Raw genomic sequence first — 23,906 nt, forward strand, 5'->3', positions numbered from 1 at the left:
ACAGCAGTTAATGGGCAGTGGAGGCATATTCAGGGTCCCAATTACCCAGAAACCCACACCACAGGTGCTCAGCTGATCTTTATTTTTTTTTGATCACAAGCTACAGTTCAAAGGAATCCAGAAAAAAACATTCAGTAGGTATCAAGGATAAAAAAATAAATTGGTTATTTAGGGACCTGCAGAGTCTTCAAGTTAACCACGCACTCGCTTCATGCTTTCATTAACAATTCCTGAGACAAAGATGTATGGAAAGGAACCTTTCAGCGGACAGTGAACCAGGGAATATTTTAAAATTCATTTCATATCCGTTGCATTATCCTCTGTTGAGGATGTCCTCATTCTCAATAAAACCAAGTGTTGACAAGAGTCTCCATTTCGTGTACAAAACTGTTCTGCTTTGTTGGAAATTTGGTGAAGAGCTCCTGACAATATTTGTGATAAGTGTAAGGAATTTGCATCCTGGAGGAATTCTCTTTAAGGTTTCATTCCCTGTTGTAATTTATGAGAGAATCACCTTAGGTTTCACGATGCTGGAGAAACTCAGCAGGCACAACACCGTACTTTATGTTTCGGAAAGATATCTATCTTTCATTATCTTTAATAAAGATAATGGTTCTGTATCTTTATCTTTTCTCTATAAAGTACACGGTTTGACCTGCTGAGTTTCTCCAGCATCGTGTCTTTACTTCAATCACAGCATGTGCAGATCTCTGTGTTTTACACCTTATATTTTATGTTGGGTTCAAATATATTGTGTCCATTTTTTATTATCCCTTTTAATTTTGCACATTATCAATCTAGTTTGGTTTTGCTCTATGTCACATTATATCTGGGCTTAAATTTTAAACAGATGTTCTCTGATACTGGGTAAGTAGTGTTGGCCATCTACACCTCCGTTAAATCACCTCCGTTACTCCAAAGAGACTATTATGCAAACATAAAACAAAGAAACAAGCCATTCAGCCCACCAACGTATCCCAACAGGTCGGGCAGCATCCACGAGTAGAAATGTTCAGTCAATGTTTTGAATCAAGACTAAAGGAGAAAAGGGTAATAACAAGTGTATCTCAGGGGCAAAGAAGGGGAAAGGGTATTGGACAAAAGTGGGAAAGGAGGAGAGACAGATAAAGGGAAAGGAGGAGAGACAGATAAAGGGAAAGGAGGAGAGACAGATAAAGGGAAAGGAGGAGAGACAGATAAAGGGAAAGGCCATTGAGTAGGGTTATTAAGGAAATAATAACTACAGGAGAAGTGGGAACAGTGGAACCAGGTAGAGGTGGGGGAGGGGGTGGGTTCCTGAAATTTGAAAACTAATGTCCATGTCATTCGGTTCAAGGGTGTTCTGATGTTGGCCTCTAGGGGAAAAAAAAAGGAGGATTAATCATGAATTAGTCAAGAAATTAGAGATAATGCTGGATTTAAGGTGGGCAGAGCAGGTCCCAGAAATGAAGTCACGTCTTCAACTTGGTGAAAAGTATAGAAGGGCAAAGTGGATGGTACCTTCATGATTGTAGAGGGGAGTAATGACCCAAAGAAGAATTGGTGAACACATAAAGAGAGAGGTGGATAGGGAAGTTAGAGCAGCACAAGGAAGAGACAGGCGAGGTAGCAACAAACTGGAGGGCAGCATCACGGAGATAGAGCTACAGTTCCTGTGATCCAGATCAGTCCTGACCTCTGGAGGTGTCAGTGTGGAGTTGGCACGTCCTTTCTCTCACTGTCTGAGCGCTGTGGTTTCTTCCCACATCCCAAAATTGTGTGCATTTGTTGGTTAATTGGCCACTGTAAATTGCCTCGAGGTGAATGGTAGACTTTGGGAAGGGTCAATGCAGATGAGTGAGAATAAACTGGAATGAGTGTAAAGTGGGTGCTTATTGCTGGTGTGGATTTAAAGGCTCTCTTTATGTGAAAGACCTATTGGGAGATGATGTTGGAACTGGGTCAGTGTTTTTAAAAAAAATCATTGCACCTGCCTAGAAACTGAAGGTAATATTAAATTCAATGAAGCTACCCTTCTAATAAACAAATAATTCCTTTATTGCCCATGGTTAATGACCTAATCCATCACATACGTTTACAGAATCCATTATCTTTTCAATAAGGAAAAGACACAATTTATTGAACTACCGTTAAGCACCGACAAGAGGAATCTCTCATACACCAGAGTCTTTGCCTCCTTGCTCCTTACAAATCAGAAGTCCACTGACCCCCATCTCACTGGATGAACGCAGGCATCATTTAGCTGAGTTTATTTGTAGCACACCTCATTTAATGAAAACAAATTGCAGCATTAACGTTCCAACTCACTGCACAGCAAACAGGAAGCAAATGTGCACAAGATAGATAAACGGAAGATGATAAAATGGATTTTCTTTCTCTGTGGGATATGATGGTGAATTCTCTTACAGAACAAATTACAAGCCCCTGACCATTCAGTGAACGAATGTGGTTGTGCAGAGGTGTAAATATATTCCTAGTTATCATTATTTTCAAGGCATCTATCTGTTAGAGGATCATTCGGAAGTCATTCCTGCAATGAGCTGTATTAGAACAGAGGTAATACTGCTCCCAGCAGAGTACCTTGTGGAATCTATATAGATCCTGGAATGTCTATATTTACATTAATATTTTGATTTAGCTCCAACCAACTAAACTCCTAACACTGGATCAATTTACTGAGATAATGTATGTTAGAAATAGAACCAATATTTTTAAATGTAACAAGATCACGTCAATCTATCTTTATAACATTTGCAATGTGATCAGCTGATACTTTAGCAAATGTAAAGATAACCACACATTTTGACTACCATCTCTGCCATTTTACAGGATGATCTGTGAAACAAAATGTTCTCCTCAATATCAGGGTTGTTCAATGCAGAGTTACAAAGAGTTACCTTAATGATGAAGCCGAAACACTGCGGTCATCTTCCTGCTGGCTCTAATGCAATCTCGTGCACGACCCGCCAGTTATTTGCAAAGTCTCAGCACTCCTCCGCGGGGTTCATCCGTCCAGTCCAACCACTGTCAGGCTTTAACCGGCCTGTTACGGGAGCTAAATAGTGGTTTGTTTTAAAATATCCAAGTAAATTTTAAATCTTTAATTGATAAATTGTTATTAGAATATTGTGATTTGCTTTTAACGGCATCTGCTGGTCAGCGTTAAGTGCCAGATTTTAGTGGTAGGGTGGGGGAGATTGTCTTATTCAAAGTTATCACTCAAAATTAACATTTTAGGTGGAAATTCCAGGCTCGTCCTCTACCCAAGTCATTCTATGGAATGAATTCTAAATGGAAAGATCAATCAATGTTTCTGGAGCCATGGAACAGAGGTGGAATGGGAATGTGAATGTTACACGTGCAATCAATATCAGAAATTGGGAGCAGAAATGGTTTGGAATGGACAGGATGGAATGAAGGGCCTGCTTCTATACTGTGATGCTCTATGGTTCTTAGTGTTCGAGGACTTAGTGTTCAGTTATCAATGTGACAATTTATATGAGAGTTCCAAGGTCAGGATCCTTTTCCTCTGGCCAAGTACTCTGTTTAAAAGACAGGGAACGCCAGCAATTGACGGCATCTGGGAATCGGAAGCAGGTTACGGGGCACCAGTATCTCCTGACAGCCATGGGAAATCAGGACCAGGAGTCGAGGAGGTGTGATGGAGGCCAGGCAGCTGGATACTGGGGCTCAGGCTAGGTGTCCATGAGCCCCCTGCTACTCAACACTGTGCAGGGACAAGCAGTGGCTATCTCCTCAAGTACTTGTTGTCTTCAAAGGGCTTTCTTTCTTTCTTTCCTTTTTTTATCTTAAGTGCCTTCTAATTAAGTGACACTTTCTCACGTATTCCTGTTTCTCTTTGGTTCCTTGCCTCCCCATCTTTTCTTTATCCCTCATTACCCTAGAATTTAATTGCACTGCTACTGTTGTTTTTTTGCTGAAGATGTTCTGAAGCCTGAGATTTCCTCCTTAGATCCCTCTTTCTCTCTACCTCTGATTTCTCCTTTAAGATGCCATTTGAAGCTTCCATCGTTGACCAACAATTTGATCATCAATCTTGGCACCTCATAAGATAACTCTTCATTAGATTTTGGTTGATAAAATTCCTGTGAACTAATTGCTTACATAAAGGGACTATATATATATATATATAGAAGATAGAATAGTACAGAATGACCCTGTAGGGCAACACACTTGACATAGGGGTTAGCACAACGCTATTACCGTGGCAGTGATTGGGAGCAGGATTCGAATCCCACACTGTCTGTAAGGAGTTTGCACTTTCCGTGTCTGCATGAATTTTTCCCAGGGGCTATGGTTTCCTCCCACTGTTTAAAATCAAGCCGGGGGTTGTCGGCCAATTGGGTGTAATTGGGCGGCACAGACTCATGGGCTGAAATGGCCTGTTACTGTGCTGTATGTTTAAATTTAAAATTTAGAACAGTTTGTCATCTCCAAACTGTTAAAAGCTGAAGTGTAAAGTCACATTCTTATTATTCTTTCTGTCTTTTATGTGACCTGTGAGAATCATAACTGATTTAATGAGCTATTTGCAGATTCTCTGTATTGGGAGGGTGTTCTTAACATGTCCACAATGTTATGGTGACCTACTTATATAACCCTTGCCAACCTCACAGCCCACAGCCCTCTATTTTTCTTACACCCATGTGCCTCTCTGAGTCTTTTTAATGACTTGTACCAATCTCCACCACCACTCTTGTCAATACATTCCAGGTACCCTCTACTCTGTGTAAAAAAAAAAATCTACCTCTGACATTTCCCCTAAAGTTTCCTCTATTGACCTGGAACAGATGTCCTCAGGTATTTGTCATAGCCCACAAAGGCAAGGCTGAAAAGCATTGCATTGCATGGTGGTCACAGCTGTTAAGAAGTGAGCAATGAGAAAGATGTCTCGCCTGTGTACCACATTAATGAAAACCTAATTCATAAAGCAGTCGTTCTTAATATTTGTTTTAATAATCTGTTAAGGCATAATGCTATCCATTGGAAACCATTTGGCCTCGAGTGTAATAATGGGAAGAGAATGCCAAAGATTAATGGAGCTTCCCAAATCCAGTTTCTCTTTGAGTACATTTGCCAAGTAAATGAGCTCATTTGTCTGTTCACACTGAATCCGTCAGCTGTGTGAGGAAAGGCTGTATAAATTGGGCACTTTTAAAACTGAACAGGCAAAATTGTAAATGGCCATAAATCAGCCATTTGAACCTTCAGCTGGCAGGAAATGAAAGACGTTGTAACCGGTGGTAAAAACAGAATGGCTGGCTGGAAATGTGGGCGAACAGAACTTCCCCTCATCCTTGGTGTCCTGAGGTTGTGGGAGGATGGTCTGCAACTAGAAAGGAATCTTGTCCAAATCAGAAGAAAACTTAAATATTTATTTCCTAAAGAAAATATGCGTGTTTTAACAAGGATATTTTCCTAACTGTAGCCATTCAGAAACTTGATGTGACAGATAGAACATCGAGAATGTCAAACTGGTTGAATAGTTTAACGTACGCTGAGGAAATAATGTCCGATGGTGAAAGGCAAGTCCAAACAACTTCTTTATATTTTGGTAGATTTGCTTGGAATGTATTGGGTTGTGAAAGAACGATCACCTAACCATGGAATCTTTCTGTCTTAGCTTTCCATTCTTCACAAAGGAGAATGTCTCTCCATTAAGCAGAGCAGAAGAATGTTCTAGAAAAGGAAATGTAAAATGTTTTGGAACGAAGTTAGAAGGTTAACAAATTGAAGGGGGATTTTGAGAAAGGTTTCAGTTTTGCTATCAGTGTTTCTTGTCATATACTTAAGTATATGATGTAACTATTACAGATAGACCCTACTTACCACGTCCCGACATACGATATTTCAAAGTTACCGTGGTTCGGTTCTTGTGTATTTTTTCAGCAAATCTCGTGTTTTTTTGCCTGATTTCAATTTATGATAATTTTGACTTAGGATGTGAGTTCTGGAACCAAAGCCCATTGTAAGTCGGAGTCTACCTGTAATGTACAGGTGCACTACAATTCTTCCTTGCTGCAGCCAGATACATGAGTCATAACACAGTATAACTTAAATCACCACGTTTTTAATTTTTATTTTTAAATTAATTTTAATGATCCAACACAGTAGAAAGCCCTTCCGACCTATGAAACCCAATTTACCTACCAATCCCGTACATTTCAGGTGGGAGGAAACTGGAGGAAACCCACACGGTCATGGGCAGTACATGCAAATCCCTTACAGACAGCTCTGGATTCGAACTGGTGCTGTAATAGCTTTGCACAAACCACAGCGCTAACCATACCACCCCTCATATGCCGTGCGGCACTAAGAAAGGTAATAAATATGAAAGGATAGATAAATACATAGTGATCGAATGATGGAGAGAGTGTGGAGGAGTGATGGTTCTTCCTCTGGATCTCATTGGCATTTTCACAACATAAAGGGTGGGCATTCAGCCCATTGTGACAGGGTCAGCTTTAATCATGAAGGCAAGTACAAAGTAGGTCAGTGGACTTGAATACAAGTGATGAAAGTATGGGGAAGGTAGGTCCAGAGGGTGTGTGTGTGTAGGTGTGTGATATACCAAGACCATTACAGTCTAGGCCAAAATCTAGAAAGTTACTTCAAAGTTTGATCCACAAGCCCATGCCACTCAATTATACCCAATTAACCTTCACCCCTGGTCCATTTTGAATGGTGGAAGGAAACTGGAGCCCACGGGGTAAATGTACGCAGACATGAGGAAGACGAACACAGGCATGGGAAGAATGTACAAATTCCTTACACACAGCACGGGATTCAAATCCCATCCCGATCGCTGACACCGTAAAGGCATTGCACTAACTGGATGCCAACATGCCGCCCTTGGGGGGGTGGGGAGTGGTTTCAATGGGTCAGGAAGCATCCATGGAGAGAAATGCTAACATAAAGGGTTTATCTCAATACAGAGTCCCAACCCAAAACGTTTATTGACCAGTCAGCATACCGCTTAGTGCGATTATTGCAGCACCAGCGACCCAGGGTTGAATCTGGCGCTGTCTGTAAGGAGTTTGTACGTTCTGCCCATTTCTGCGTGGTTTTCCTCCAGGTGCTCCAGTTTCCTCCCACCTCCAAAATATACAGGGATGTAGGTTAATTGGGTGGCACGGGTTTAAATGGCTGGAATTGGCTTCCACCGTACTGTAAGTAAAATTTAACTTTATAATTTCTGCCCATAGATGCTGCCTGACCCTCCAGCTTCTCTTTGTTCAGGGATTCTCATGTCAGATTTTGAGGATTGATTGTACCCAACCTGGTACCTTTGATGTATCCAGGGTTGCTGCAGGCATCTCGAGGACACACTGTTCCAGAACCATCATTAGTCTCTTGACGGATATGACTGGACTATGTAAAATCAGGAAGTTAGCAGGTCCTGGAAGGCAGCAGATCTCCGATATTTCAGGTGGAACCCCTTCACCAGGAATAGCAAGAGAGGGGAAGATTATAGGAAGGGTAGGAGCACAGAATACAGGTGGAAGGTGCAACTGGACAAATAGTTAAGAACTTTAGTGGGGGTGGGGTGGTAGAGGCTGAGGAAAATATACTCTGATAGAAGGAAGGAAGAGGGAGGGGAGCTGGAGGAAGCAAGGTGTGGGTGAGAGGTAGAGAGAGGGCGGGAGGGCGAAGAGAAGGAATGAAGAAGGAATGGCAGCAGAGAGAGTGGAAAGAAATGAGGGAGAAGGTTAAATAAACAAGTCAGGAAGGTTGCGAAAATTGATTTCTGGAAATTTCAAACTTCATGTTGAAAAAATTCCAAATGATCCCTGTGAATGGGTTAAAGTGATGCACTTTCACCATTTGTAAACGGCACTGAGTCTCATTAACTTGCATACAGGTGGTGAAGCATAACCCAGTGAAGTCACCAGCAGCAGGGGGTGAATGCAGTATTAGTGTTCTCTCATAGTGGATGCGATCAACAATGGACGCCAGTAAAGAGAACATTTAACTGGCCTCAGGCTCCAAAAGGCAGCACAAAAGAGCATTTAGTCACTGAAGAAGAAAAAAGATTGCTCTCCGCATTAAGTCATGACGTGGAAAATTACATCCAAACATCCATGTGATATTGACTGCCCCTGGCACATGAAGATCTCCTTTGAAACTAACTATTTCTCATGTCTCTGATTCTGCTTATTTATCATTTCTGTATATGGCAGTAACACTAAAGATAGGTGACAGTGTTACTGTTAGTGGGATCTTGCTGTGCTCCCACGTGAAAGTGCTTTGGGACAGGCTAAGGTTATGAAGGGCATGATTTAAATAACAAGTCTTCATTGGTGCCTGTTTAAGAAGTCAAACCACACCCCAAAGGCGTCTGAGTTGGTGGGTTAATTGGCCCCCATGAATTTTGCCTATTATGTAGTAAGGGGGTCGAAACTGATGGGAGTTGATCAGCACTTATTTGGATTTATTTGCCTTGGCGAGTCTGTTGTCTATCTCGTTGTCGATCCTTGCATCCAATAAAATGGTGCAGCCGAGATAGGTAAACTGGTTGACCGTTTTGAATTTTGTGTGCCCGATGGAGATGTGGGGGGGGGGGGGGCTAGTAGTCATGGTGGGGAGCTGGCTGATGGAGGACCTCAGTTTTCTTCAGGCTAACTTCCAGCCCAAACATTTTGGCAGTTTCCGCAAAACAGGACGTCAAGCGCTGAAGAGCTGGCTCTGAATGGGCAACTAAAGCGGCATCGTCTGCAAAGAGTAGTTCACGGACAAGTTGCTCTTGTGTCTTGGTGTGAGCTTGCAGGTGCCTCAGATTGAAGAGACTACACAAAAGAGACTGGAAAAACAACCAACTGAAAAACCTCACAAAGATTAGCGTAAAGAAATCCTCCATCAGCCAGCTCCCCACCATGACTACCAGCCCCCCCACATCTCCATCGGGCACACAAAACTCAAAACGGTCAACCAGTTTACCTATCTCGGCTGCACCATTTCATCAGATGCAAGGATCGACAATGAGATAGACAACAGACTCGCCAAGGCAAATAGCGCCTTTGGAAGACTACACAAAAGAGTCTGGAAAAACAACCAACTGAAAAACCTCACAAAGATAAGCGTATACAGAGCCGTTGTCATACCCACACTCCTGTTCGGCTCCGAATCATGGGTCCTCTACCGGCACCACCTACGGCTCCTAGAACGCTTCCACCAGCGTTGTCTCCGCTCCATCCTCAACATCCATTGGAGCGCTCACACCCCTAACGTCGAGGTACTCGAGATGGCAGAGGTCGACAGCATCGAGTCCACGCTGCTGAAGATCCAGCTGCGCTGGATGGGTCACGTCTCCAGAATGGAGGACCATCGCCTTCCCAAGATCGTATTATATGGCGAGCTCTCCACTGGCCACCGTGACAGAGGTGCACCAAAGAAAAGGTACAAGGACTGCCTAAAGAAATCTCTTGGTGCCTGCCACATTGACCACCGCCAGTGGGCTGATAACGCCTCAAACCGTGCATCTTGGCGCCTCACAGTTTGGCGGGCAGCAGCCTCCTTTGAAGAAGACCGCAGAGCCCACCTCACTGACAAAAGGCAAAGGAGGAAAAACCCAACACCCAACCCCAACCAACCAATTTTCCCTTGCAACCGCTGCAATCGTGTCTGCCTGTCCCGCATCGGACTGGTCAGCCACAAACGAGCCTGCAGCTGACGTGGACTTTTTTACCCCCTCCATAAATCTTCGTCCGCGAAGCCAAGCCAAAGAAAGAAATCTCTTGGTGCCTGCCACATTGACCACCGCCAGTGGGCTGATCTCGCCTCAAACCGTGCATCTTGGCGCCTCACAGTTCGGCGGGCAGCAACCTCCTTTGAAGAAGACCGCAGAGCCCACCTCACTGTCAAAAGACAAAGGAGGAAAAACCCAACCCCAACCAACCAATTTTCCCTTGCAACCACTGCAACCGTGTCTGCCTATCTCGCATCGGACTTGTCAGCCACAAACTAGCTGACGTGGACATTACCCCTCCATAAATCTTCGTCCGCGAAGCCAAGCCAAAGAAGATTTGGATGTAGAAAGAAAAAAGTTGCAATGAATGCAGGATGGGTGTAAATGGGTATTTGATGGTCCGCGTGTGCTTGGATGTGCTGAATGAATGAATGGACCACGCGAGTCAATGGCAACAAACCTTCATTGCTTATTTTGTGTGTGTGCATACATTTCTGGTTGTGCAGGGCAGCCACATTGAGGTTAAGAGGATTAGTGTTGGATTTAAGCAGGAGGTTTGATGAATGACATCAGTCTTACTCATTACAAGTACAGAGGTCTTCTTATTATCGACGTGATGACAAAGGAATAAGAAAGGTAGCAGTTCAAAAAGTAGAAAGAACTAAAAGAAAGTTCATTTTTGTCTTTATCCTTTCAAGAGCAACTCATTCATCTGGTTTCCCAAGTGCTTCTTGTTGGGAGTTTGTGGGAAGGAAACCTACACTTGTTGAAGAAATGAACTCCTGGAAAAGCAGAATGCCTCAGGGATCGCAGCCCAACTGGTTAGAAACCTGGGCCTTTATGAAGAGAATCTTTGGATTTGACGAGAAGTCCTTGAGGCATGTTTCCCTTCTTTCCCAAGAGCACTTCTCACGTTTTGATATTTTGCCCAGGTGCCTTTTCATCCCTGAGTGTGGAGTTTATTCACTCATTCGTGGGACCTGGACATTGTTGACATCAGCCTATCGCAGAACTGAAAACCACTTGCATTGTTGAGCTGGCAGTCACCCTGACTTGATGAGGAGATATGGTTAACGAACCATATCCTGTTGTCAAGCTCTGTGCTGAATGGCAATGAAGCCTTGATAAAGGGCTTCGAGGTGAAGCATCCACAACAAAATCAAAACTACAGTAGAAGTTCGAAAATCCGGACTGCTCGAGGATTAGGACGGTCTGGATTTTCCCTATTAAATTTAAATGAAATTTAGACTCACAGCACAGTAACAGCCCCTTTCAGTCCATGCTGCTTAATTACACCCAATTAAACCTACGAGCCCCCAGTATGTTTTTGAACAGTGGGAGGAAACCAGAGCCCCCGGGGAAAATCCATGCAGACACGGGGAGAGTGTACAAACTCAGACAGTGTGGGATTCGAACCCAGGTCCCGATCACTGGCGCTACACAGCTTTGCACTAACCGTGACAGTAATTTTAAAATTCATATTTAAGGATGAACAAAGAAAAAATGAGCAGGTAAATTTTGATAGATTATTCAAATACAGCATGCTTCATTTTTACATAAAAATGTATCTTTGTGTATCTGTGCACAAAGGCCCGTTTAAATTTTAAAAGTTTGAGAATTTTTGAAAAGTTCAGATTCTTGGGTGGTCTGAATTTCAGGCATCTGGATTTTTGCACTTATACTGTATACTTAGTTGAGTTAAAAAAGATAATAAATAAATAAATAAAATTAGAACCACAGATCATTACAGCACAGAAACAGGCCATTCACATCTAGTTTGTGCTGAACTACTATTCTGCCGAGTCCCACTGACCCAGTCCCTAGCCCTCCCTACCTCTCCCATCCATGTACCCGTCCAAATTTTTCTTAAATGTTAAAATTGAGACCACATTTACCACTTTAGTTATCAACTTGTTCCACACGCGCACTATTCGCGGTGTGAAAATATTCCCCCGAAACTTCTCCCCTTTCACCCTTAACCCATGTTAGCGTAGTGGTTAGTGCAACGCTGTTACAATGCCAGTGATCGAGACTGGGGTTCAAATCCCATGCTGTCTGTAAGGAGTTTGCATGTTCTCCCTGTGTCTGCGTTAGTTTCCTCTGGGGGTCTGGTTTCCTCCCAATGTTTGAAGCGTACCGGGGATTGTAGGACAATTGGGCGACATGGGCCTATGAGTTGAAATGGCCTGTTACCGTGCTGTATGTCTAAATTTAAAAAATACATAAAAAAATTTAGAGCTGTGGACCCCTTGCTCTAGATATCCCCAAGATCAGGAACATTCTTCCTGCATCTAACCTGTCTGGAGCTGTCAGAGTTTTATATGTTTCAATGAGATTCTGTCTCATTCATCTAAATTCCAATGGGTAAAACGTCAGTCCTGCGATCTCAGGAATCTGTCCAATAAACCTTTGCTGCTTCCCTTCAATAGCAAGAGACCGAAACTGTACACATATTGGGCAGCATGGTCTCATGGGCTGGGAGGGCCTATTTGTGTACTAAAATGTTACGAGCCCCAAAATCCAGCAGCAATAGATATTCACCAATACAAATGGTTACTTAAACAAAAGTTGCTTTTATTATCTTTAAACATGAAAACAGAATCACACTTTAAATTAACTTAACTAACCTAACTTAACCCCCTTCTAATTCTAAGCACACGTGTATGTATTGTGTGACTAAGTTCAGAAAAGTTCTTTGGTTCACAGTCCAATCTCACTTCTCATTCCTCCAAGTTCACTGGTTGCAGGCAATTCTTAGACTGTGCACAGAATTTAATATTTATAAAGTTCACCAGGCTTTGGTGCTTGAAAGGTACATGGTTAGGAAAGTTCTGGGCAGTTTTTGGAGAGATTTATTATAGGTGACATCCACAACTGATTCCCTTTTAATCAGCTACTTTAGTGTCTTGCTGACAAAACTTGCCCCTTCAGGGTTCTCCAGATGATAACCTCTTTCTTTCAGGTCACCACAGAGTTCCTTTTTGTTTCACTTACAGCCAGTCCTCTCCTCTTGCATGAACCACAAGGGCTTTGACCAGGCCGTCTTCCAAATGGGGCTTTCCACAAGCTGCCAGCTTGTCCTGTTCCAGTCCCAGCTGCTTCTGCTGGCTGTAACAATATAGAAGTCTTTCTCTCTCTCTGAGAGAAAGGCTGTTTGACTCTCTCTGCTTGCAAAACCACATGACCCTCTTAGAACAGCAAGCTCTACTCCAGACAGAAGGCGACTCAGACAAGATCTTTCATCTGTTGCCTTTTGTAAACAACAATCCATTAGTGAATTCTGTTGAGCACTTTGCAAAACTCTTGCAAAAGCTGTGGAGCCAATATGTCTAGCATTAGCGGAGCTCCAGTATTTCAAATAAGATCTGTTTTAAAGTGTTTGTATGTGACCTACACTAACAAACCTTTCCCAATTTATCTCCCAAAGACTTATCTATATACTCTGTCACAGTATGTCTAAATTTAAAAAAATATACACTCAAGGTGTGGACTCACTAAGGCTCTATATAACTGCATCAAGACTTTTAAATCTTGTCTAAGATGTTAGAGGAAGGGGGCTTAATGAATTCAGGATGTGCAGTTTGAAAATAGAATGGGAAGGAAGTTAATGGCAATGATTCGTAGCTCTCCACATGGAATCCCATGCTTTGGTAAGCTGATAGTTTTTGCAATAACAGAGCTTGTTATATTTGACTTTTATTTTCATTTTTATCAAGTCCAAGGTGACAAGCAAAGTGCAGAAAATAGAGACTACATCCACTGGTCACGTTGCGCCACATTGCATTGGTAATCTCCCCTTCGGAAGACCTCCTGAGATTTCAGTTTGTAAAATACCATGGTATCCCTCTCCTGTCACTATTTCTGGCACGTTAATTCACCAGAAGCTAATTAAATTTAAAATGCGAATCTGTATTTGATTGCAGAGGTCTCGATGAGGGTCGTTACTGGAAAGGATTAGGCATCTGATGTGGATTAGCAGAGCCTGCTACATGACTTCACTAATCCTGCAGTTTTCACTATTTGCTAAGGATTTGTCAAACGAGACATTGGTGATCTTCTCATAGCTCCTTAATGCTTAAATGAGGCAGGATTCTTTCTTCTATGTGTGCTGAATCTGTGTGTTAAATCTTGTTCAATGATCTAGATGCATGCTTTAATAATTCAAGTTGAAATTTAATGTATTGGGAGGCTCAACTATTTCTCTGTGCCCTGGAGACTGTCTTTTGACACCATAAAGAACAAAAACATTATTACATACTTACAAAATGTCACAGGATGTCTCTCCTGTGTATAGTACTACCACATTTGCCAAGTCCAGTTTAAATTTGGCAGCAGCTGTGGTTTACATTTTCCATCCAACACTGCTGGTCCCTTTGTTGGGTAACAGGTTCACAGGCACCATTACCTCAAGCCAAGTACCCTTATATATTTTGACTATTTCTATTGTTCGATTACATTGAACAACAAAGATTTTTCTTCCTGAACACATTTAGATGTATTTTATGGACTTTGGACTGCTGATCACGAAAATGTTCTGTTTCTAGATAAAAATCTATTTTTTTTGTGATTTCCTGTCATATTTTAAGTCCACCGAGCATGCAAAGCCACAAAGTGCAAAATGTCTTTGAAAACTCATTTTCTGCCTTCACTCTTGGACGTCTTCCCTGCTAATCTTGGTGCAGTCAGTAACGAACACGGTTTCACCAGGGCATTGCGACCATGGGAAAACAGTATCAGGGTAACTGGAATCCATCACTACTGGCTGACATTGTTGGACACTGACAGGAGAGGCATCAGATGCTGAGTACAAACGAAAATAAGCAGCAAAATATTTTTAGGTCAGTTGAATGAACACAATGTGTCAACATCATAATGTGATTAAACCTGCTAAATTCAAAAAAAGTTCATTTAATGTTTGTCCAACTTCCTAGGTAACATGCTGTTGAATCTTCTCTGCACCCTCTCCAGTGCAATTGCATCCTTCTTAAGGATGTAACCAGAAATAAGCACATTATTCCATTTGTGGGTTATCCAGCATACCCTAATCACCCTGTTGTTGTATGCGATGCTTTGGCGAATGTCTTCTTCATCAACTTACCTACCCCTTCAGCCACCTCAGGGATCCTTAGACAGGCCCCTCCGTTCCTCAGTACTTCCAAGGATCTACCATTCATTGTGAATGCCCAATCCTGATTATTCTTCCCAATGTCAAGGGCTACATGACGATATTGATTAGTTGATAAGATGAGAAGTCCAATGAAGAGTGGAATTTCATCCCAATAAATTAGAGGTGATGTATTTTGTTTCAGTTTATTTGTCATAAAATATCTTGTTCAATGAGTAGGGTTCTTTTGCAAACCTGCCAGGCTGTTCACAGAAGATGAACGTGAATGATGAGTTTCTCCAGCAAAGATATAGATAAAGTTCCTGCGGCATCTGCACTGATTCTCATACTTATTCAATGGCCAATTGCAATCTAGAGTCATAAAGTCATTCAGCCCCAAAACCAGACTCCCTGAAGGGCTCAAGCCTGTAATACTAGTTATGCATCTTTATCTTTGCTGTATAAAGTACTCTCCTTGACCTGCTGAGTTCCTCCATCATTGTGTTTTTACAGAAGAACCATTCTCGCCGTACTAGTCATTAAGTGAATTAACTGAAGTAAGTGCATCACCTCCAACTTGTAGGAATTAAATTCCATAATTCATTGGTTTTCTGACTCATCCGTGTCACCATAGGAAGAAAGTGAGGGCACCAGGCCCAATTGGGTAAATGGAATAAGTATAGAAAGGCATTATGATCATTCTACCAAAGCCCATTTCTGTACCTCGAAACTCTAAGAATCCATTGCACTTTGAAAGAAAAGTTTCTACTTCCAAATGACTAAAAAGGGAGGAGATCTGGGAGCATGTTGGGAATTCTGAAGTGTTCCTCCCTGGAAATGAACAAAAATGGATTTTGAATCCCAACAGGGTGAAATTGTATATAATATTTTGTCTGACTCTGCATGAACATTTTACAGATTTGAATTTTATTTTCTTAACATCAGACATGAATCATTGCAGCCTGGACGGCCTGTGGATGAGTTAAGGAGCAAAGTATTTCTCATTTCCATCTACAACTATGTCTATTTGAAGGCCGGATATACTGAAAAAATGAAAACTGTTTTCGTTGTTCATTTTCTGGAGGGATTTAATTCAGTCCCATTGTGAGCAAATATGTTTTGAGTGCTAACCATTGGGTAGGAAATAATTTGCAGGATTTACATCAACGCTGATGGATTTTCTATATTTCTTAATGCTCTCACTGTAAAGTATCTTGCATGTTCTTCATCAGCTTCTATCCCCATTCCAGTGGCTCTGGTGAAGACAGGACAGACTAAATTCTTTAAATGAACTGTGTTTTTATTTGGACACTTTATGCCAAGTAAACCAGCAAAGTCTTGAGACCCAGCTTTTACCAAGATGGGATAATCTCTGTGGGTTGGAAGCATGGATTTTGACTGCAAAATGGTTAATTTCCTGGAGACGCAAGAGACACTTGATGCTGAGATCAGGAGCAAAGAAAATAGTCTTAATGAAGAGTTTTGACTCAAAAATGGCAACCCCCCCCCCGTACAGTTGCTTGTTTCTCCAGTAGATAGATATGCTTTAGTTAATTTACTAACCCAGCAGAGCTTGACTAGTGATCTAACAACTAGTTGAAATCTTACCCCACCAAGTGGAGATCTTAAATTCCGTTAATGAAATAAATATGGGATTAAAAAGCACGTTTCAGTCAGGATTGCTGTTCAAAACAATTCATCTGGTTTACCCGTTCTCTTTTGGGAAATGAAATGTCTACCACACTTCCTTGATTTAGTTTGTATGCGATGTTGGGCCCCATTGCAATACAATTGATTCATAACTGCTTTCTCAAACGGTCCAGCAATTCAAGTGACAATTGGGTAAAACAAGCACTTCTACCAACAAACTATGAATGAACTTTGGAAAAAAAATACGATGGCATCAGTGCCCTCCAGCTTCAAAGTGGAAGCAGCAATGAGGACTCAAGGTTCTATCTCCGCCTGACAGAGATTACTCAATCAACATTTTAACAAAGGCTGCTAAAGAGATTTCAGGTCCCTGCCTTGGTTTACCTCTTCACTCATGAGGTAAGCAGAAACACTCAATGCAATGTAGAACGATGATTAATGGGGTGATTTTGCTCAGCAATGCGTCAAGGTGCACTGACCCTCAAGTGTTTAAGGCTGACTCTGGGAAGCAGATGGACACTTCCTTATGGTTCCCCTTTATTACACTCCTAACATCACAACCTCATCCAAACACTTTTGCAAGTGGTTCAAACTCACCTGGAAGCAAACCTGAATGATCGAATCAAAAACATGTCCTGCACTTGCATCAGATAACCTGTCAATGACCCCTATCAGGTACGTAGAGAGGTTAGTGTGTTGTCGGCTCCTGTGGGATTGCATAGCTTGCATTAGTATCTTTGGGATTAAAGGGAAACATATAAAGAAAGAAGGATGCCTTCTCATGAAATGGGTGGAAAATACATGGAATGCTGCTGTCAGAGAGCCTCAACAATTGCAAAGGATCCACTCAACCCGGGACATGCTCTGATCTTGCTGCTGCCAATAGGTGCCACAAGGTTCTTAAATAGCTTGGGAATGAAAGATTATGTGGAGAAGGCCAGACAGTGAGGCTGAGTGTGAAAATAGATCAGCTCATGATTAAATAGTGGGGCAAACTCAATGGGCTGAATAGCTTATTTCTGCCCTTATGCCCTTATCAAGTCCAATTTATTGCCATCTGATTGCACAGGTACAACCCAATGAAACAGTGTTCTCCAGTCCTCGGTGCAAAACCTGCAGTCACACAACCAGACATAACACACATACAGACATACAATATAGATGCAGGACAAGTATTCATCTCTTCAAATAAATTAAAAAAAAATTGTTTCATGAATGTGAGAGTCTTGGCTGGTGAGTGTGAGCAGTTCCTTTGGTCGTTCAGCGTTCTCACTGCCCGTGGGAAGAAGCTGTTCCTCAGCCTGGTGGGGCTGGCTCTGATCCTCCTGGATCTCTTCCCCGATGAGAGCTGAAAGATGCAGTGTTCAGGGTGGAAGGGGTCCTCAGTGATTTTGGTCTGATGGTCTTATATCAGTCTTCAGACTCACACCACCAGGTTCAGGAACAGCTGCTACCCCACCCCCATCAGACTCCTCAACAACAATCTCAATCAGGGACTCATTTAAAGATTTTTACTTTGCACATTATTATTATTGAATATTTATTTTCTGTATTGCGCAGTCAGTTTATTTGCTCTTCTTGGTTTACATTTTTGTCTATTGGACTACCGATAAGTAAAAGTTCTGCCTGCCCCGCAAGTAAATGATATGTTCTCTGTCATTAAATCTGAACTTTGAAATTTGCAAACTAATTTCAAACTTTAAAAGTTATCATTGAATTAATGTGAAATTGCATTATAAAATGCTTTCTTTTCTTTTTTTAAAATTTTTTTTTACACAATAAACCATATTGACCAAAATACATACAGACATTTTTCTCTTGAATATATACAGTGTCATTTTCTTCCCTTTTTCCCCCATCCCTTCCCTCCCTCCCTCACCCCCTTCCCATTTATTCAAAGTTCAATCTATAAGATGCATTAAATCCGTTAAACAATGTTGTCACTTAATAAAATAAACAAGAAATTTTTATCTTTTACTTTTATATACTGAGTCAGTTCATTTTGTTGTCTTCTCCTTCTGTCATTTTAGGTGGTGGAGGTTCATGGTAGGATTTCTCTATTGTATTTCATGTATGCTTCCCATATTTGTTCGAATATTGTGATGTTATTTCTTAAATTATATACAACCCCAACCAACCAATTTTCCCCTGCAACCGTGTCTGCCTGTCCCGCATCGGACTTGTCAGCCACAAACGAGCCTGCAGCTGACGTGGACTTTTACCCCCTCCATAAATCTTCGTCCGCGAAGCCAAGCCAAAGAAAAGAAAAATGTTATTTTTTCTAATGGAATACATTTGTTCATTTCAATATACCATTGTTGTATTCTCAAGTTGTCTTCTAATTTCCAGGTTGACATAATACATTTTTTTGCTACAGCTAGGGCTATCATAACAAATCTTTTTTGCGCACCATCCAAATCAAGTCCAAATTCTTTGTTTTTTATATTACTTAGAAGGAAGATCTCTGGGTTTTTTGGTATGTTGCTTTTTGTGATTTTATTTAATATCTGGTTTAGATCTTCCCAAAACTTTTTCACTTTCTCACATGTCCAAATTGCATGTATTGTTGTTCCCGTTTCCTTTTTACAGCGAAAACATCTGTCTGATATTGTTGGGTCCCATTTATTTAACTTTTGGGGTGTGATGTATAGCCTATGTAACCAATTATATTGTATCATGCGTAACCTCGTGTTTATTGTATTTCTCATAGTTCCGGAGCATAACTTCTCCCATGTTTCCTTCTTTATCTTTATGTTTAGATCTTGTTCCCATTTTTGTTTAGGTTTACAGTTTGTTTTCTCATTCTCCTTTTCTTGAAGTCTGATGCGCATGTTTGTTATAAATCTTTTAATTATCATTGTGTCTTTAATCACATATTCAAAATTGCTTCCTTCTGGCAACCTCAGCCTGCTTCCCAATTTGTCCTTCAAGTAGGTTTTCAGTTGGTGGTATGCAAACCTTGTATCATGAGTTATATTATATTTGTCCTTCATTTGTTCAAAAGATAATACTTTATTTCCCGAAAAACAATTTTCTATTCTTTTGATCCCTTTTCTCTCCCATTCTCTGAAGGATAGGTTATTTATTGTGAAAGGGATTAGTTGATTTTGTGTCAATATTAATTTTGGTAGTTGATCATTTATTTTATTCCTTTATACGTGAATCTTCTTCCAAATATTGAGCAGATGGTGTAATACTGGTGAATTCCTACGTTGCACCAATTTTTCATCCCACTTATAGAGTATATGCTCAGGTATCTTCTCCCCTATTTTATCTAGCTCTAATCTGGTCCAATCTGGTTTTTCCCTTGTTTGATAAAAATCTGATAGGTATCTTAATTGTGCGGCTCTATAATAATTTTTAAAGTTTGGAGGTTGTAAGCCTCCTTGTTTGTACCATTCTGTTAATTTATCTAGTGCTATCCTTGGTTTCCCCCCTTTCCATAAGAATTTCCTTATTATTTTCTTTAGCTCCTTGAAGAATTTCTGTTAGGTGAATTGGTAATGATTGAAATAGGTATTGTATCCTTGGGAAGATGTTCATTTTAATACAGTTTATCCTTCCTATCAGTGTTAGTGGTAAGTCTTTCCAATGCTCTAAGTCATCTTGTAATTTTTTCATTAATGGCTGATAATTTAGTTTATATAGATGGCCGAGATTATTATTTAGTTGTATACCTAGGTATCGGATTGCTTGTGTTTGCCATCTAAATGGTGATTCTTCCTTAAACTTTGTGAAATCCGCATTATTCATTGGCATTGCCTCACTTTTATTTGCGTTGATCTTGTACCCCGATACTTCTCCATATTCCTTCAATTTCTTATGTACTCCTTTTATTGATATTTCTGGTTCTGTTAAGTACATTATAATGTCATCTGCAAATAGACTGATTTTATATTCCTTCTCTTTTATTTTTATCCCTCGTATTTTATTTTCTGTTCTTATCAGTTCTGCTAGTGGTTCTATAGCTAACGCGAACAGTGAGGGAGATAGTGGACATCCCTGCCTTGTGGATCTGCTTAATTTAAATTGGTTTGATATATATCCATTTACTGTCACTTTCGCCAATGCTTTAATCCAATTAATATATTTCTCTGGTAGGTTGAATTTTTGTAGTATTTTGAATAAATAATTCCATTCTACTCTGTCAAAGGCTTTTTCTGCGTCTAAAGCAACTGCTACTGTTGGAGTTTAGATTCCTTGTACTGCATGGATTAAGTTAATAAATTTACAGATATTGTCCATTGTTCATCTTTTTTTAATAAATCCAGTTTGGTCTAGTTTTACTATTTTTGGTACACAGTCAGCCAATCTGTTTGCTAATAGTTTAGCTATGATCTTATAATCTGTGTTAAGTAGAGATATTGGTCTATACGATGCTGGTGTTAATGGATCTTTCCCCGTCTTTGGTATTACTGTAATTATTGCTGTTTTGCATGAATCTGGTATGTTTTGTGTTTTTTCTATCTGGTTCATTACTTCCAGGAGAGGAGGAATTAATAAGTCTTTGAATGTTTTATAGAATTCTATTGGGAGTCCATCCTCTCCCGGCGTTTTATTGTTCAGTAGTTTTTTTAATATCTCCTGTATTTCTTCTATTTCAAATGGTTTTATTAAGTTATTTTGCTCCTCTGTAATTTCGGTAGTTCAATTTTAGTTAGAAATTCATCTATTTTGTCTTCTTTCCTTTCGTTTTCAGTTTGATATAATTGTTCGTAGAATTCCCTGAAGTTTTCGTTGATCTCCGTTGGGTTATATGTAATTTGTTTGTCCTTTTCCCTTGATGCCAATACCGTTCTTTTAGTTTGTTCTGTCTTAAGCTGCCACACTAGTATTTTGTGCGTTTTTTTCTCCTAGCTCATAATATATCTGTTTTGTCTTCATTATGTTCTTCTCCACCTTATATATTTGTAGTGTTTCATATTTTATTTTCTTGTCTGTCAATTCTCTTCTTTTAGTTGTATCTTCCTGTATTGCTAATTCTTTTTCTGTATTTGTTATTTCCCTTTCCAACTGTTCTATTTCTCGATTGTAGTCCTTCTTCATCTTAGTTACATAACTTGTTATTTGCCCTCTGATGAACGCTTTCATTGAGTCCCATAGTATAAATTTATTTTTCACTGATTCCATATTTATTTCAAAGTACATTTTAATTTGTCGCTCAATGAATTCTCTAAAATCCTGTCTTTTAAGTAGCATGGAGTTTAATCTCCATCTATACAATCTTGGTGGGATGTCCTCTAGCTCTATTGCCAATAACAGGGGTGAGTGATCTGATAACAATCTAGCTTTATATTCCATTTTCTTAACTCTTCCTTGAATGTGGGCTGATAACAGGAATAGGTCTATCCTTGAGTATGTTTTATGTCTACTCGAATAATATGAATATTCCTTTTCCTTTGGGTGTTGTTTCCTCCACATATCAAAAAGTTGCATTTCCTGCATCGATTTAATTATAAATTTGATTACTTTGTTTTTTCTGTTAGTCTTTTTTCCAGTTTTATCCATGTTTGAGTCCAAATTAAGGTTAAAATCCCCTCCTATTAGTATATTCCCTTGCGTATCTGCGATCTTCAAAAAGATATCTTGCATAAATTTTTGATCTTCTTCATTTACATTGAGAAAATTCCAAAATTCTGAATATATCTGACACTTTATCATTACATATCTCCCTGCTGGATCTATTATTTCCTCCTCTATTTTGATTGGTACTTTTATTGATTAATATAGCTACTCCTCTGGTTTTTGAATTATATGACGCTGCTGTTACATGTCCTATCCAATCTCTCTTTAATTTCTTGTGCTCCACTTCAGTTAAATGTGTTTCTTGCACGAACGCTATATCAATTTTTTCTTTCTTCACTAAATTTAACAGCTTCTTCCTTTTGATTTGGTTATGTATTCTGTTAATATTTAAAGTCATATAGTTCAACATGGCCATTTCATACTTTGTTTATCTTTCCTTTCCGTTTCCTCATCACCACCTTCCCTTCTTATCCATTTCTGCTTTCTTTTTTTGAACACATTGTAAGACAACATTTCTAAAACACAAAATATTTCCACTATTCCCATATCTAAAATTCCTTTAACCCCAATAGTCCCTCCCCTCTCCATTTGGATTTGCGAACCCACTCGCAAGCGTCAACTGATTTCGCAGTGACTGTTATCTTTCCCCACCTAGCCCCCCCAGAAAAGATTTTAATCTTCATATATAACAAAGCTCACTTTCTTAATTCCCTCCTTACTTCCTTTCTTCCCTTTCTTTCTCTTCTTAGTTCTTACTTATACTTTATTCTTCTTCTTCATATATAGTTTGTTGTCATTTTTGTTCTTGTTATATCTCTTCAACTCTCTGTCTGTTTCGTAGGTGTTCTGCAAATTTTCGTGCTTTTCCCGGATCCGAGAACAGTTTGGTTTGCTGCCCCAGAATAACTATTTTAAGCACCGCTGGATATTTTAACATAAATTTATATCCTTTTTTCCATAGGATCGTTTTTGCTGTATTAAACTCCTTCCTCTTCAGGAGTTCAATACTTATATCTGGATAGAAAAAAATTTTTTGACCCTTGTATTCCAGTGGCTTTTTGTCTTCTCTTATTTTCTTCATTGCTTTCTCCAATATATTTTCTCTTGTCGTATAACTTAGGAATTTTACTAGAATGGATCTTGGTTTTTGTTGTGGTTTAGGGGCTAATGTTCTGTGTGCCCTTTCTATTTCCATTTCTTCCTGTAATTCTGGTCTTCCTAGGACTCTGGGGATCCATTCTTTTATAAATTCTTTCATATTTTTGCCTTCTTCATCTTCCTTAAGGCCCACTATCTTTATATTGTTTCTTCTATTATAATTTTCCATTATATCTATCCTCTGAGCTAACAGCTCCTGTGTCTCTTTAACTTTTTTATCAGATTCTTCTAATTTCTTTTTTAAGTCATCTACTTCCATTTCTACGGCTGTTTCTCGTTCTTCCACCTTGTCCACTCTTTTTCCTATATCTGTCATGACCATCTCTAATCTATTCACTTTTTCTTCTGTACCTTTTATTCTTTTTATTTCACTGAATTCTTGTGTCAGCCATTCTTTTAATGTTTCCATATATTCTTTAAAAATTTTTATCCATGTACTGTCCCTTCCCTTCATCTTCCATTTCTCTGTGTAGAGTTTGATGTTTTCCCTCTTCTTCTGAGTCCACTCCAGGACCTGTGTCCTTTACCTCTGTCTCTTCTGGTTTTCTTGTTGGGTTATTTTATTTTGTTGGGTATTTTTGTTTTTATTAAAGGTGTCTTGGTGTTGGTCTTCTTCCTCTGGGTTGGTCATCTGTTGTTTCTCTTCCTTCTTGTTTTCGTTATTTTCTATGTTTTCCTGTTGGGAGCCTTGCTGTCGTGTTATACTTGTCTGTTTCAGCTGTGGAGATTTACTCCTCAGCTGGTCCCCCCTCCCGTCAGTGT

General features: G+C 40.0%; 1 long non-coding RNA gene across 5 annotated transcripts in view; it reads right to left on the minus strand.

The window, feature by feature from the left end:
* LOC138750021 (uncharacterized) overlaps positions 1–23,906 on the minus strand; it is a 153,452-nt gene that overhangs the window by 37,117 nt on the left and 92,429 nt on the right. For 3 of the 5 annotated variants that reach the window (XR_011349017.1, XR_011349015.1, XR_011349016.1), the window contains one exon: positions 12,266–14,506. The exons of 1 other annotated variant lie outside the window; for it this stretch is intronic. This is a non-coding gene — a long non-coding RNA (uncharacterized lncRNA). One more of the 5 variants, XR_011349018.1, reaches the window with a different exon arrangement.

Source organism: Narcine bancroftii, chromosome 14 (genome assembly GCF_036971445.1).
Source record: "Narcine bancroftii isolate sNarBan1 chromosome 14, sNarBan1.hap1, whole genome shotgun sequence".
Lineage (NCBI taxonomy): Eukaryota > Metazoa > Chordata > Chondrichthyes > Torpediniformes > Narcinidae > Narcine > Narcine bancroftii.